This window comes from Coffea arabica, chromosome 4c, assembly GCF_036785885.1.
Source record: "Coffea arabica cultivar ET-39 chromosome 4c, Coffea Arabica ET-39 HiFi, whole genome shotgun sequence".
In the NCBI taxonomy this organism is placed as follows: Eukaryota; Viridiplantae; Streptophyta; class Magnoliopsida; order Gentianales; family Rubiaceae; genus Coffea; species Coffea arabica.
Window position 1 is genome coordinate 49,259,344 of NC_092316.1, and position 14,653 is coordinate 49,273,996.

The following is a 14,653-nucleotide window of genomic DNA, read 5'->3' on the forward strand; positions in this document are numbered from 1 at the left end:
AGGATGCACAAGAAAAGATTAAGTTAATCCGTCAAAAACTCCAGACAGCCCAAAGTCGCCAGAAGAGCTACGCCGATAATCGAAGGAAGGATCTGGAGTTTGAAGTAGGAGACCAAGTATTCTTGAAGATTACACCGTTACGGAGTGTTACTGCCGGCAGAGGAAAGAAACTCCAACCCCGATTCGTAGGACCGTTTCCGATCCTTCAACGGGTTGGAAAAGTAGCATACCGACTTGAGTTGCCGCCGAGCTTGTCACGGATTCACGATGTATTTCATGTGTCTATGCTCAAAAAGTATTATCCTGATCCAACCCATATTGTCCAGCCGAAAGAGATTGAAATTGATGAGACCCTTACTTACGCAGAAAAACCTGTGCAAGTGCTTGATAGGAAAGTTAAGGAGCTGAGGAATAAGCAAATTCCACTGGTGAAAGTTCTATGGAAGAACCATGGAGTCGAGGAGGCAACCTGGGAGATGGAAAATGAGATGAAAACCAGATATCCCGAACTGTTTAGCGATTCAGGTGAGAATTTCGAGGACGAAATTCTTTAAGGGGGAGAGAGTGTGAGACCCCGAAAATTTTCTTATTTTTCAAGCATTTATTTTGGGCTTTTGGGCTTAAATTTAGGGTTTTCTATTATATGTAGGTTTTCTGGGGAATTTTATGAGAAAATATGAATTTTGCATCATTTTCTGGGTTTAGGTTATATTCTGTGCTAGCAAGGGTGTACAGTAGTTGCGGGACCCACTAAGACGATCGGTACAGATAAATGTAGTTTTCGAAATTTTATATACGGAAGCTTTATTACCTAGTGTTATGAGTTAATTAGATGTTAGCTAGTATAATTAAGTGTTGTAAAACAAAAGAAAGAGATAAGCTTGAAGGCCACATGTCACATTTTTATTGGAGGTTTAATTTTGACTAAGTCTTACACCTTTACTAAATCAAAATTTTACCAAATTTCTTCTTCATTTTACATCTTCTTGGCCGGCCATCATAGGGAGAAAAGAGAGAAAAGTTCCCAACTTTGGTTCTTCATTTCTTACCAAAATCTTGAAATCCAACCATTAATTTCTCAAATTCCTCCATAAAACCCAATTGCTAGGAAAGGTTGAAGAGCTTGGTGGAGTTGGTTGCAAGGAGAAACACTAAGTCATCTTGTTTCTAGCACTTGTAAGGTGAGTAGTTGAGAACTTGTCTTTTGTTAGTGGTAATGTGAAATTAGTAGAGGTTAGTAGTTAAAGAGGCCATTTTATGGAGTATTTCATGATTTATACTTGAGTTGTGTCAGTTTTCCCATTTATTAAGGAATTTTCTGTTTTATATGATTTCTCATGGTTAGCTAGGTTGTGATGGTATTTTATTGCATGATTTGGAGCCTAGATATGTTAATGGTGTTTAATTGTAGAAAATTTCAGCATTTGTAGGATTTTCGGTTTTTAGGTTTTGGTATAAATTGGGGTTTTTCTATATATGGTATATATGCTAGTAGTTGATGTGTATTTGTTTGTATTGTGGCTTAAATGGGATGAATGGACTAAATTGTGATATATAAGTGTATTGGTACAGGTTGAATGCTTGTGGTTAGGTTGGAAATGTGAAGAAATTAAGGGGTTATGCCGTCCAAATGGTTAGAAATATAGATGGTTTTGTATTGAGAAGGATTTGAGTAGAAAGGGATAAGTTTTGGGTTTTTACTCACATCCCACACCTTAATGTTTCATTGTATTGGCTTTTGAGCAACTTGCATTAGTAAGTTAAACTTGTACGTTGAATTGTGTTTGAGTCTTCAATATGGTTATTTGCTTGTTTTAGGTCGTACCGGTGGGCCGGGACCTACACCTGATTCAAACGTGTGACTTGCTTGAAAATTTGGTGAGTGTACCAGTATATGATGAACATACTTGTTATGTGATTTTAAAGGTCTTGATTTGGGTCGAGAGTGTACTTGATCGCTCTTGACCACTTACTTGCATTTACCATTATTGTTTGGATGTGAAGTGGTATATATACATGATTTAACATTTGATGGGGCAATGCCTTAATATTAATGTGAAATTGAGCTTATGCCCTTAGACCGTTATTCGAGTCGAGCCGGCAAGGGCTTGGGCGATTCGTTAATGAGCCTTTGGGTTCTTGATAGGCGAGTGGAGTGTTAACTCCTCGACCTTGTGGTATACTCGAGTATTACCCTTTTGGAACTATGAGGCGGCGGGCCCGAATAGGGGGTGAATGGTGGAAGGAAATGGTGCGAAGTGGTGTCTACGGATCTTGGATTGTTTAAATGGTTGACGGAGTGTCAACATGTGCGATCAAGTATGGCAATCGGAAACCGGCCCTTGAGGGTCACATGTATCCTTTTATATGTGTATGTTTGTATGAAGGTGTTTATGTATATGTGTTAATAGTTGTATCATGAAATTGTGCATTTGGTACCTCACGAGCGTAAGCTCACCCCCGTTGTTTTGTTTTCCTTACAGGAGCATGATTGGAAACAAGTTTTGATATGAGTTGAGCTAGTTAAGTGATAGTTTTGAAAAGCTCCTCGAGAACTTGAACTTTTGATGTATATGACTTCGTGTACCTTTGAGGTGTAAATTGAACCTTTCTTATGTATATAAGGCATGTACATATATGTCTTTATCAAGTCTTGGATGAACTACATTATGTGTTTGGTGTATTTATGTGAGTACCGTATGCAAACGAAGGAAGAAAGAATTTTTGGCAAAACACTGCCCAGAATCCGGCCAAGAATCTGGCCAGTTTCTGGCCGGATACAAGGCCGGATATGCAGGGGAAGAAAAAAAAAATTTTTGATTTTGCTTCTGGCCACAATCCGGCCAGAGCAATCCGGCCAACTTCCGGCCGGATTTCCGGCCGGATTGACAGGGAAATTTCAAACCCTTTTGGGTTTAGCCTAGGCCTCCTATCCAGCCGGATATCCGGCCAGATTCTGGCCGGATAGTGACGCAAGGCGGTTACTGTTCATCCGCGGCAAATTTTCGTTCTTCGTTTTCTGGTCCGATTGAAGTGCTCGAGCGCTATACTTTCTTGCGTGATGATACTATTGTTCCAAGAACACCTTAATGGGATAAATCGCTCATTTCGTTGAGTTTTCTTTTATAAATTAAATATGTATTTGATTGTTTTGCGATCCGTAGTCCTGGCGAGAGCTGGGCAGGCGGTCCGTCACCCCTCTGGTTCGCCATAGGGGAAGATGGGGTCGTCACAGCTTTCTCCAGACCAGCCATCCATGGACCTATCTGAGCTTTCTCTGCATTTCTTGACGCCTAGACTGTGCACCAAAAAATTACTGATAAGGGTACGGCATGTTTGTACAACATATCTTCGAAATTGGAATCCCTAGATGTTGCACCACAAACACCTAGCTGGATATCGAGTTTATCAGCTTCGTTTCTCCAACACATACCCTCATAATTCTTACATGGCTTCAACAATCTTTCTAATCCATATTGGAAAAGTATGACCTGACAAATGGATAAGAAGAGAACGATGCCTAGATTATCATTCTAGGTTTAGGAAGGAGGGTTTTATTGAAAGAAAGCCATCATCCCTGAGGATATCTTGAAATCTCTCCATAGCGCACCACACCACATAGGCGGATATGGAGCTTATCAACCTCCTAATTCTCCCACTCCCATTCCCACACATCCATAGGACCAAAGTCACAAGTCCTGCAAAGTGTTCCATCATCAGAATCTCTGGTCGGATTATTTCTCCTTACCCTAAGTGAGGCACATGCATGATGCAACTTCAGGTAGAGTTATTACTTCCATGAAACAGCCACCGAGCATCGATCAAACTACATAGCATCCCTTTGGATCTCTTGATCTCTCTCGATGAACAAAATATATAATCCCGAAGGAATGATGCAATCTCTCGGAGATCTGTCCCAGCAGCAGAACAATCAAGACTTTGACTTTTCTTTTCAAGGATATGAAGTGATGCAAGCTGGATTCAGGGATCAACCAGGTCAAACCCTAAAACTAGCACCGCTTGGGACTTCAGGCTTCTGAGTCTTGGGACAGTTGTTTCACGTGAAGTTTAAGGAATCCGATCTAAAGATGGTGCAAACAAGTGGAAAAAACCATTTCGATATGCTAGATATACAGCAGAGGGAAACCTTTTTCCAAACGGTGTTGTCGCGCCCCATTTTTATTAAGAAAAATAAAAGACGAGTTTAGAAAAATGGCTTTTGATTCAATTTTTTATTGGAAAATAAATTTTTGTTTTAAAAAAAATGAAAAAACGTGGGTCTAAATGGGACTTGAAAATGGACGATTTGACCCAAAATATAGTTTAAAAAGGGTTTTTGAGTGAAAAATGGAGTCGCCACTTGGTATAGAATTTAGGTGTACCAAGTCACCTAAAAATGAATTTTTAAAGAAAAAAGTAGAAAACCCTTTTTAAACGACTCCAAATCTACGAAAATCAGAGAAAAAGATTCGGGAGTCACATTTGAAGAAAGGGAAGGCAAGGATAAGAATCCAAGACACCCTTTCAACCAAACCAAGGCTAGTTGCGCGATTTAGTCAAAGATCTTCTTCTTTTAACCTAAAGATTTATCACATTTGGATGTACTATATGAATGCAAACCCTAAACCAAGGAGAATGTCGGGGTGTTGAAATGTATCTTTAAAACTTACTTGGTACCAATCACATTAATTGTGATGTCCAATAAAGACTCTTCGAAGAAGTCACGAATAATGCAAGTCATAAGACTCGAAAGAAAGAAAAAGTAAAGAAAACAATAATATACAAATGTGTATGACCTAAAGGAATGCATCATAATGGGTGCGGGGGACTTATACTCGTGACTTTCAATGTTCCATTTAATAGAGGAAATACGAGCGTGCTAAGGCTAGAAAAGTCAAACTCGTCCATATCCCATATCCAAGGGGTTATCTCTAGTCTAATTAGGCAAAATGCACTAATCTACCCCCTAATTTCCTAAATGAGATGCAAATCTAAATGTTATATATACATAGGGGTAAGGGATATTTTATTAGGGAAAATATTATATGAAAATGATAAAGATCCTAAAAAATGGAAAAATATGCATGAAGTGTAATGTAATCATACAAACATGATCTAGCGAGGGAGATCCCTAAGGGTCTAGCATTGGACTAGCCCATGTCTATGGATCCTCACTAGCATTGGACTAGTGGGGAAATCGGAAAAAAGAACCACAACTAGCGTTGGATTAGTGTGGTGACGGGAAAGGAATCACAACTAGCATTGGACTAGTGTGATAACATGCATTTATTACAGTCTAAGAAATCAGATAAAGCATAATAAAGAAAATAAACACATAAATCACATATAGCATACAACACATAAGCATGATGTCTAGATGCAAGACCCTAGGAAAGCGAGTAACACATAACACGTAGGCATGCAAAAACACACAAGGCAAATAAAGCAAATAAAGCCCTAACTATTACATTCGGGGAACCCTACTACAATCTAAAAGGGGGGGAAGGAATAAAATGATATAATAACCTAACTATTACAATTGTGGCATTTAATTGCCCTCCCAAATAATTACAAATTAAATTAAAATAAATATACAAAATTAAAACAAATAAAGTAACTAAATGAACAAATATAATGAGAATATTCAAAAAGAAAAAGAAGCATGCAATTTCACGCATAATTTCACATAAGTGCACATAGGATCAAATAAGTCAAAATAAGGGATAGGGTGTACCTCCCTTGAATTGAGGCTCTAATGAACTGAAGTCACTTATTTACCCTCCAAAATACAAAGAAAGGGTCAATGCACCATTTTAATTAACAAACAATCATAAAAGATAAAAAAAATGAATCGTGAAATTGAATCAATTAAATCATATAAATAACCCACATTCAAGAAGTCAAAAGAATAAAAGACTTGACTGCAAACATTAACAAAGTTCTGGGGTCAAAGTTAAAGAAAATAAAGTGTAGGGACCCATTTGCAATTAAATTAGGGATCCAATTTAAAGAAGTTGAAAATGTCCAGGGCCACAGTATAGTTAATGAGAAATCCAGGGACTGACTTGCAAATTCAGTTACCAGATTCTTAGAAAACAGGCCATTGGGCCATTTTATTTATTTGTTTGGGCCCAAACCTTCTCCAGCCCAATCGAAACCCAAACAAAATAGATGGGTTAGTCTAATTGTTCTTACCAATTGAACCCAATTAACTTAATCACAAACCCAATCCTAAAACGCAACCAAAAGTGTTGGGCTCCATCTTCCTAAACCCAAATCAGAAACCCAACAAAATAATCTAAATCCACTTCCTTAAGCCCAAACAAAAATAACCTCTTAATCCAAATCACTTGTTTCACTAAACCCAACATGATAAAATCAACTAAAATTATTAAATCATAATTATGGCCTAAAACAAAAAATTAATCCACCTAAAAGACTACTTAACAATATGGTTCAAACACAAGAAATTAGCTCAACTTTCTCATTTTGGGGCCATATCAGAATAAGGGAAAATGTGAGAGGTCCAAACACAACAAAAGTAGGGACCTAATTGAAGGACTTGTGAAGGTTTTGGGATCAAACTATGAAGTTCTAAAACTTTGGGGCACAAATCACAGAAAAAGGGCAAATTTCGGGGCTGAAATTATAAATCTAGTCAAATGATCATCTTCTCCAAACGGTCTAAGCGTCATTAGCATTTCAGCTTTCTTTCGATCAGCAACACCGAAAATTTGGTTTCAATTCCAACCATTCTCAGTCAAGCAATGAAACCCACAAGAATTTCCCCTCCCAACTTTAAATCGAATTCATACGATGGGAAACAAAAGGAACAGCACAATGTAAGGCAGCGATGCATCAAAAATTCTCAAACATGAGGGAAGGAATTGGCCGACTTAAACAGTTTCTTCACACGAAAAATGCAAACAGAATATATTTCGATAAGAAATTTTCAATTGGGCATTTCGTCGAACAGGTTGAGGACATAAGAAATTTCACTGATTCTTTGTTCAATCTGAAGTTAATCAGCCCAAGAATTGGTAAGAAACATAAAGACATTCAATCCCAATCAACACAGAAAGCATGTATGCTCAAAATTGCGCACAATCAACATAAAAATCACAATAAGCTAATCTCTGTTTTGAGATTCTTATGGGTCTAAGCTTGAAGAGAAGACAGAATTTTTTAAAGGGGGGAAGATGACTTACCGCATCTGTTCGGTTGAAGATTTGCAGACGATGGTGATGGATGTCCGATGAGGCAGTGATGGCTCGGCGAGCGACGGCGGTTTCGGCAGCTCTTCAGATGAGCAGTCCTCGCTCTATTTCTTCGCAGCTCTCCTTCTTTTCCTCTCGTCCGCCGCCCCTTTGGTTTTTCCTCTTGCTCTGTTTTTGAGCCGAAACCTCTCTCGGCCTTCTCTGTTTTTCCCCACCGAAGCCCCCTTTCTTTTCCTTCCTCTCTAGCTCTCTCCTTTTGCTCCGTCCGCCGCCCCTATTGCCTTGCCCTCTGTTTTGCTCCACCCGCCACCTGTGGAGTCTTCTTTTTTCTCTTCCTTTTTCTCTCCGCCACCCCTTGCCTCTGTATTTCCGAAGCCCTCTCTACCATTTTTCCTTTAGCTTTGTTTTCTTTTTTTTTTTCCTTCCGACGAAGCTCCCCTTTTGCTTTCTGCTATTGTTTTTCCTCCTCTGGCTCCCTCTTCAATCAGCCTCTTTGCTTGTTCCCCTCTCTTCACGAAGCTTTTCTGCCAAAACAAAACCTCGCCGCCTCTCCTCTGTTTTTTTTTTTCCTTTTTCCTGTCTCTCACGACCGAATACCCTCTATTTTGTTTTTGGCTTTTCTTTTTTTTTTCCAACCGGCCCCCCCTTTCTCATCCGTGGCCTCCCTAATCCTTTTCTTTTCCTCCCTTTTCCTTTCCCAAAATCCCTATCTTACAAGTGTCTAGCCCCTTGCCACCTAGGTGATGTGTTGTTAAAAAGCAAAAAGGTACAATTGTCCCTATGCATGACCCCCACTTTTGTAGCATGCACACTTCCACTTATTTTCCTTATATTTTTTTGTTTTTGTGTTTTGTTCTTTTTTTCTTTTTTTTCCTTAAAGAAACAAAATTAAATAAATAAGAACGAATGCCAATAATAAAGTAAGAAATTAAACTAAAAGAAATAAAATAAAGTTAAAAATGGAACTGAGAAAAATTTGGTGTCTACAGGTGTGTGGCCACTTGAAAATATTTTTTATAGTCTTTTCAAAGTATAATTAGTGTCAATCACATTAATTGTAAAATCCAAAAATGATCCCTTGAAAAGGTCACGAAAATACAGAAGATGGGGTTTCAAAAAAAGAAAATTATGATATATAGATAAATAAACATAACCTAGAAAGGAGAATGTAATATGACAGATACAAAAAACTAAAATTTGTGACACAATTTTCCTTCTTATAGAGGGGTAATAGTGTGCTAATGTTAAAAATTCATACTCGCTCATTTCTCATATTCAAAAGGTGACTCTTTTAATCTACAGAAGCAAATGGACTAATCTATTTTTTATAATTATCTAAATGAAATATATGTCTAAATGATATGCTTTGCGCATATAGGGATAAGGGAATAATATAAGAGGACATATCATGCAAATGAAAATAGCCTAAAAATAGAAAAATGCATGAAATGCAATAAATGTTACACAAACTATGAATTTAGCACGTAAATGGGCTAAGAGTCTAGTATTGGACTAACCCATTTCTACAAATTCTCACTAGTATTGGACTAGTGAGAAATCGGGGAGAAAAGTCATAACTAATGTTGGACTAGTGTGATGATGTCATGAACTCACTATGAATAAATGAAGTACATATAGTATAATTAAACAAATAAACATATAAAACATGTAGAGCATGTAGAGCACATAGCATATAGACATAATATGTAAATGCAAAACCCTAGAAAAAATACATAAGTACATAAAAACACAAGCATATGAGACCTAACTGTTACATTGAGAGCCCTAAGTACAATCTAAAAGGGGAAAGATAATAAATCTATCTAAACTATCTATTACATTTATCTAACTAATTACATTTCTTGTAAAATAAAACATATCTATTACATTGCTTATCTAATTAAATTTCTTACACAAGAGAATATAATCTATCTATTATAATTTAGGCACTTAAATACCCTCCAAATAATTATAAGATTTAAATTAAGCAAACATAAAAAAGTTTACAATAAATAAATAAAAGAAAAACACATAAAACATGTAAACACATAAGAGCACATAGAAGCGCATAAAAGAATTTAAAGAATAATAGGAGTACCTCCCTTTTAAAGTAGCAACTAAGTGTGGGAAACAGAGAGTGGTCTACTTTTCCAAAATCAACAAATGAATCAATGCACCAATTTAATTGACAATTAATGATTAAAGGAAAAAACTTAATCTAATAAATTAACACTAAAAACAATGCATGAAGAATTAAAGAACCAAGGGGAATCTCAATAATAAAAGCAACAAAGATTTTTAGGGACTAAAATGATAAAATTAAAAGTTTTGGGGTAAGAGTATGAATTTTTTAAAAATTAGGAGCTAAAATGCAAATTCTACAAAAATGAATTTTACTACCCTATTATTCATAATATAATCAGTTTTGAACTAATTAACCACAAAAAAAATGATTTTTAAGTCATTAAATCAAAACTATTTGCATTAATTTCTAAAGTTGCCAAATTAAAAATATAAATTTAACGATTTTATTTAAACCCCACTCATACTTAAAAACCAGAATTAGTTCACTCAAAAACATGCATAAAACATATAAAAGAGATCAAGACCTCAAAAGGAAGAAATTTATTCATTTTCACAATTTTTTGGGCTTTAGTATAATTATTCAAAAATTAGGGGCCAAAATGCAAATATCTATTATGGACTCAAATCAGCAAATATGACAACACAAACAAAATTTTCTGGAAAAATTAAAGAGTGCATAAAATACAAAATAATATCTAAATCTAGCTATTAAAAGAAAAATAAAGAAAAGGGGAAAGAAAAAATACAAAATCTTGGTCCATATTCATTAACCTAACCTTTAACTTGACAAATCTGGACATTTGGACTAAGTCTTCTGACCCAAATGAACAAAGTAACTAAGGACCATAATACAATGCATGCAAGCCCAAAGAAAATACACAAACCAGTTCATGCCAAAGTACGACTTCACATCTCTCTCACTCATGAGAGTCTTTTTCTCTCTCTAGTAGAGAACCAATCCCCCTTGTGGTGGTGATTAGTTTAGGTCACCAGATTCAAATTCCTCGTACTTTTTCATCTTCTAAAATCTTCTAAACATTGCGAGTCATAAGATCAAGGACCTTGCTAGCTTTGATAAACAGTGAATAATTCAGGAGAGAATCAGTTTGTCTCTGGATTTTGCCTGCATTAGTTAGTTGTCCTTTTTTATCAGAGCTTTGCAGCTGGATCTGGAAGGTAGCCGGATGGGTTGAATAACTCAGTTTTAATAAGGCGACTACTCAAATCCAACTGCAGGAGTTGTGTTTTCTTACTTTCTAGTTCATATTTCAAATTCTAAACTCAGTAGAGTAACCTGTGGTTGTTCTCGTTTTTTCCTCTTTATTTCCTGCTAGTGTAGAGCTTTCGTTTGATTTCATTGTTTGTTCTGGTTTCGGCTAACTTCTCCTGCTTGTGCTCTCTAGATCTATTTTGGAGTGGTGTGTGCTGAAGTTCATCTATCCTGTGGTTATTGGTGAGGAATCTCTGAGTACTGCATCAATGGCGGAGGAGCTTGAGGAAGTGATGAGGAAATTTAAACTTTCAGAGAAAGAGGTGGCTGGGATTCAGATCGAAGGTGAAGATACTTTCCAAGGTGTGGAGGAATGTCGGATGAGCATTATAGGAAAAGTGGTGGGAGAAAAGGTGGCCAATATCGCAGGTATAAGGAGCTTTACCAATAATATGTGGATTTTTGCTAGAAATGTAAAGGTAGTGGAAATTGGTTTGAATATGTTCCAATTTATCTTTGGGAATCAATATGACATGGATAGGGTGCTAAATGGGAGGCCATGGGTTTATGACAATCTACCTCTGATAGTAGTTCCTTGGAGAGAGGGAGTGGAGTTAGAGGCTGAGGCTTTTAATAAAACCTGGATTTGGGTGCAGTTCTGGAACCTCCCCATTCACTGTTTAACTATAGGAATGGGTCGCAAGATAGGAGGAGTGTTTAATTTAGTGAAAGAGGTTATAATTCCTAATGGGGGAGGAAAAGAAGGAAAACACATTAAAACTCTAGTAGAAATTGATATTAAGCAACCACTGTTGAGAGGAATTACGGTTAATATGAATGGAAGCACAAAGTGGATTGAATTTAGGTATGAAAAATGCCCATACTTCTATTATTGTTGTGGAATTTTGGGACATACTGAAAAAAATTGTAAAGCTAAGGGGAATTATCTGGAAAGGGAGACTCAATTTGGGGGCCTGGATAAGAGCTAGTACTCCTAGGAGTCCAAGGAAAAAATAGAATAAAACTTATCCTGATACTGATGAGAGGACTGAGGATATCCTTCAGCATAATAGTAGAAAGGAGGAAGATAAACACCTGCTTTTGACGTGGAAGGGTAATGGTTATGGTCAGGACAAAAATGAGACGTGTAATAATGTAGAAAATACAAAGACTATTGAAATCTACAATGATGAGGATAACAGAAAGCAGGAGGGACTGGTCCATCTAGAAGATTTAGTAGGAAAAGGGATGGTGGAGAAGTCTATTGAAATGGAGCCATCTTCACACTTGGACAGGAACAGGGAAGACAGGGGTATCAGGGCTGAAGGTGAAGGTGATTTTAGTTCTCCAGAGGTGAAGGAGGACCAAACTGGGAAGGTGGAGGAAGATAATATATGGATTGATGGTAACCTGTTTGATGTAAGAGCTAAGGGTAAAGGCAGGGGGGAGGGTAAGGAGATAGGAGAGGGATCTAGTATGAAAGGAAAGGATAAGAAACAAGGGAAGTATAAAGGTAATAGGGGTTGGAAAAGGTTGGTGCAGGAAGTAGGAAGGAGAATACCTTTGGGGGATAAAAACTCTAACATGGAGATAGAAAGGGAACTAGGTAAGAGGAAACAGGTTGACAAGCTAGGCAAGGAGAACTATGGGGAGGAGGTGGTAAGGGACCAGAAAAAATACAGGGTAATAGAGGTGGATTTGGGTAGCGAGGGAAAGCTAAAGGTGGTGGAGCCCGACCTCAATAGGGCTCTTAGACCTCAATAAGAGCTGTGGTGTGAAATTGTCGAGGTGTCGGGAGCCCCTTGACAGTTCCCCAACTTGAGGAGGTTGTTAGACTCCACTCCCCTGATTTAATTTTTTTGGCTGAGACTAAGAATAAGAAAGCTTTTATGAATAAAATTAAAATGAAACTTAAATACGATAGTTTGTTTGTTGTTGACCCTATAGGGAGGGCTAGTGGCATGGCAGTGATGTGGAAGAAGGAATTGGTAATTAGGAAAGTCCTCTATACTAACTTCACCATAGAACTTCAAGTAGCTGGAAAAGGTAATGAGGTTGATTGGTATCTATGCTAACACTAATGATCAGATAAGAGAGCAACAGTGGAAAACTATAGAGAATAGGACAGCTGTGTGGGGCATGAACTGGATGGGGGCAGGAGACATGAATGATATTCTGTCCAATGATGAAAAATGGGGAGGTAATCTGAGAGGTGAGAGAAGCATTAGAATGTTTAGAAGTTTTGTCAATAAAAACTAGTTGACAGATATTGGATTCGAGGGTATCCCCTGGACATGGTGTAATAACTGGGAGGGGGATGGGGAGCTTAAGGAAAGACTGGACAGGGTATTGTGTAGTAGGGATTGGAGAGGGCTCATGGTAAGGCTAAGTGTGTACACATCTATAATGAGGCTTCAGACCATTGCATGCTGTTGGTAGATACTGAACCAAGAAATAGGAAATGGAAGAAGCGTTTTTACTTTGATAAAAGCTGGCTGCAGCATAAAGAGGTGGGAAACATCATTAAAACTGCATGGGGGAAGCAACAGCAAGGATCAAGGGGGTTCAAGTTTAAACAGAAAATAAAAGAGTATAGAATGGCTCTGTTACAGTGGAATAAACAGACTAATTATAATGTTAAAACTCAGATCAGTAATGTAAAGCAGGCTATAGCAGAGGTTCAGCAGGGACATCAGATTGATAAGAAGGAGAGATTGGATATCCAAAAAAGGCAGCTTAATGAGGCGTATAGGAGGGAAGAAGCCTACTGGGGACAAAAGGCTAGAATACTGTGGTTGAAGGAAGGAGATAGAAACACTAAATACTTCCATGCTGCAGTAGAGGGGAGGAGGAAAAGGAATAATATTTCTACCCTGCAAAAGGAGGATGGCACTTGATGTGGGTCTGAGGGGGAGGTGGAAGAAGAGATCAATGCTTATTTCAGTAAACTCTTCACTTCCAATAATCCTGAACACTTTGATGCAATACTTAGTGGCATTCCTCAGGTGATTACAGGACGGATGAACAACCAACTCACTAGACCAGTTTCTGAGATGGAAGTCAGAAGAGCAACTTTCTCTTCGCATCCTAATAAGGCCCCCGGGCCTGATGGTATGACTCCTTCCTTTTTCCAAAATTTCTGGGATATTATTAAAAATGACCTTATAGCCGCTATTTCTAGTTTTTTTCATTCTGGGAATCTGTTGAAGGCTATTAATGAGACTATCATCACCTTGATCCCTAAAGTTGAATCCCCCATCTTTGTGACACAATTTAGGCCTATCAGTCTTTGCAATGTGGTTTATAGGATTATTTCTAAGATTCTTGTGAACAGATTAAAACCATTTCTGAAGCATTGCATTAGCAGTAATCAGTCAGCTTTTATTCCCGGTAGGCAAATCATAGATAATATAGTGATTGCTCATGAAAGTATTCATTGTTTAAACCAAAGGAGAGCAGGGTCTAATGAGTTTATGGCTCTAAAGTTAGATATGTCAAAAGCTTATGATAGAGTAAAATGGGGGTTTGTAGTCAAAATGATGGAAAGAATGGGTTTTTGTCAGACTTGGATAAACTGGATTTTCAAATGTATGTCTTTTGTGGTCTATTCTTTCAATGTAAATGGTGAAAGGAAAGGTCTGGTCAGGCCAACTAGAGGGATAAGGCAGGGGGATCCTCTATCCCTATACCTTTTTTTACTAGTTTCTAAAGGTCTGTCTAGTTTGTTGCAACAAGCAGTGAGTAATCATAGTCTGTCTGGGCTTAAAATTGCCAAATCGAGTCCCGCTATCTCTCACCTTTTCTTTGCAGATGATACCCTCATATTCTGTCGAGCTAATACAGAGGAGTCCAAACAAGTGAAGCAGATTTTGGAAATCTATAAAGAAGCCTCGGGACAAATGATCAACCTCGATAAATCTTCTGTCTTCTTTAGCAAAAACATGATGGAGGAGAAGAAGGTGAAAATTCTGAGGATATTGGGGGGAATGCAGCAGGCAAAACAAAGTAAGTATCTGGGTCTACCCATGGTTATAAGTCGATCCAGGAGATAGGTATTTAGCTACATCAAGGAGAGGGTTATAAGGAGACTTAAAGGATGGAAAGAAAAATTGCTGAGCCAAGCTGGAAAGGAAGTGATGTT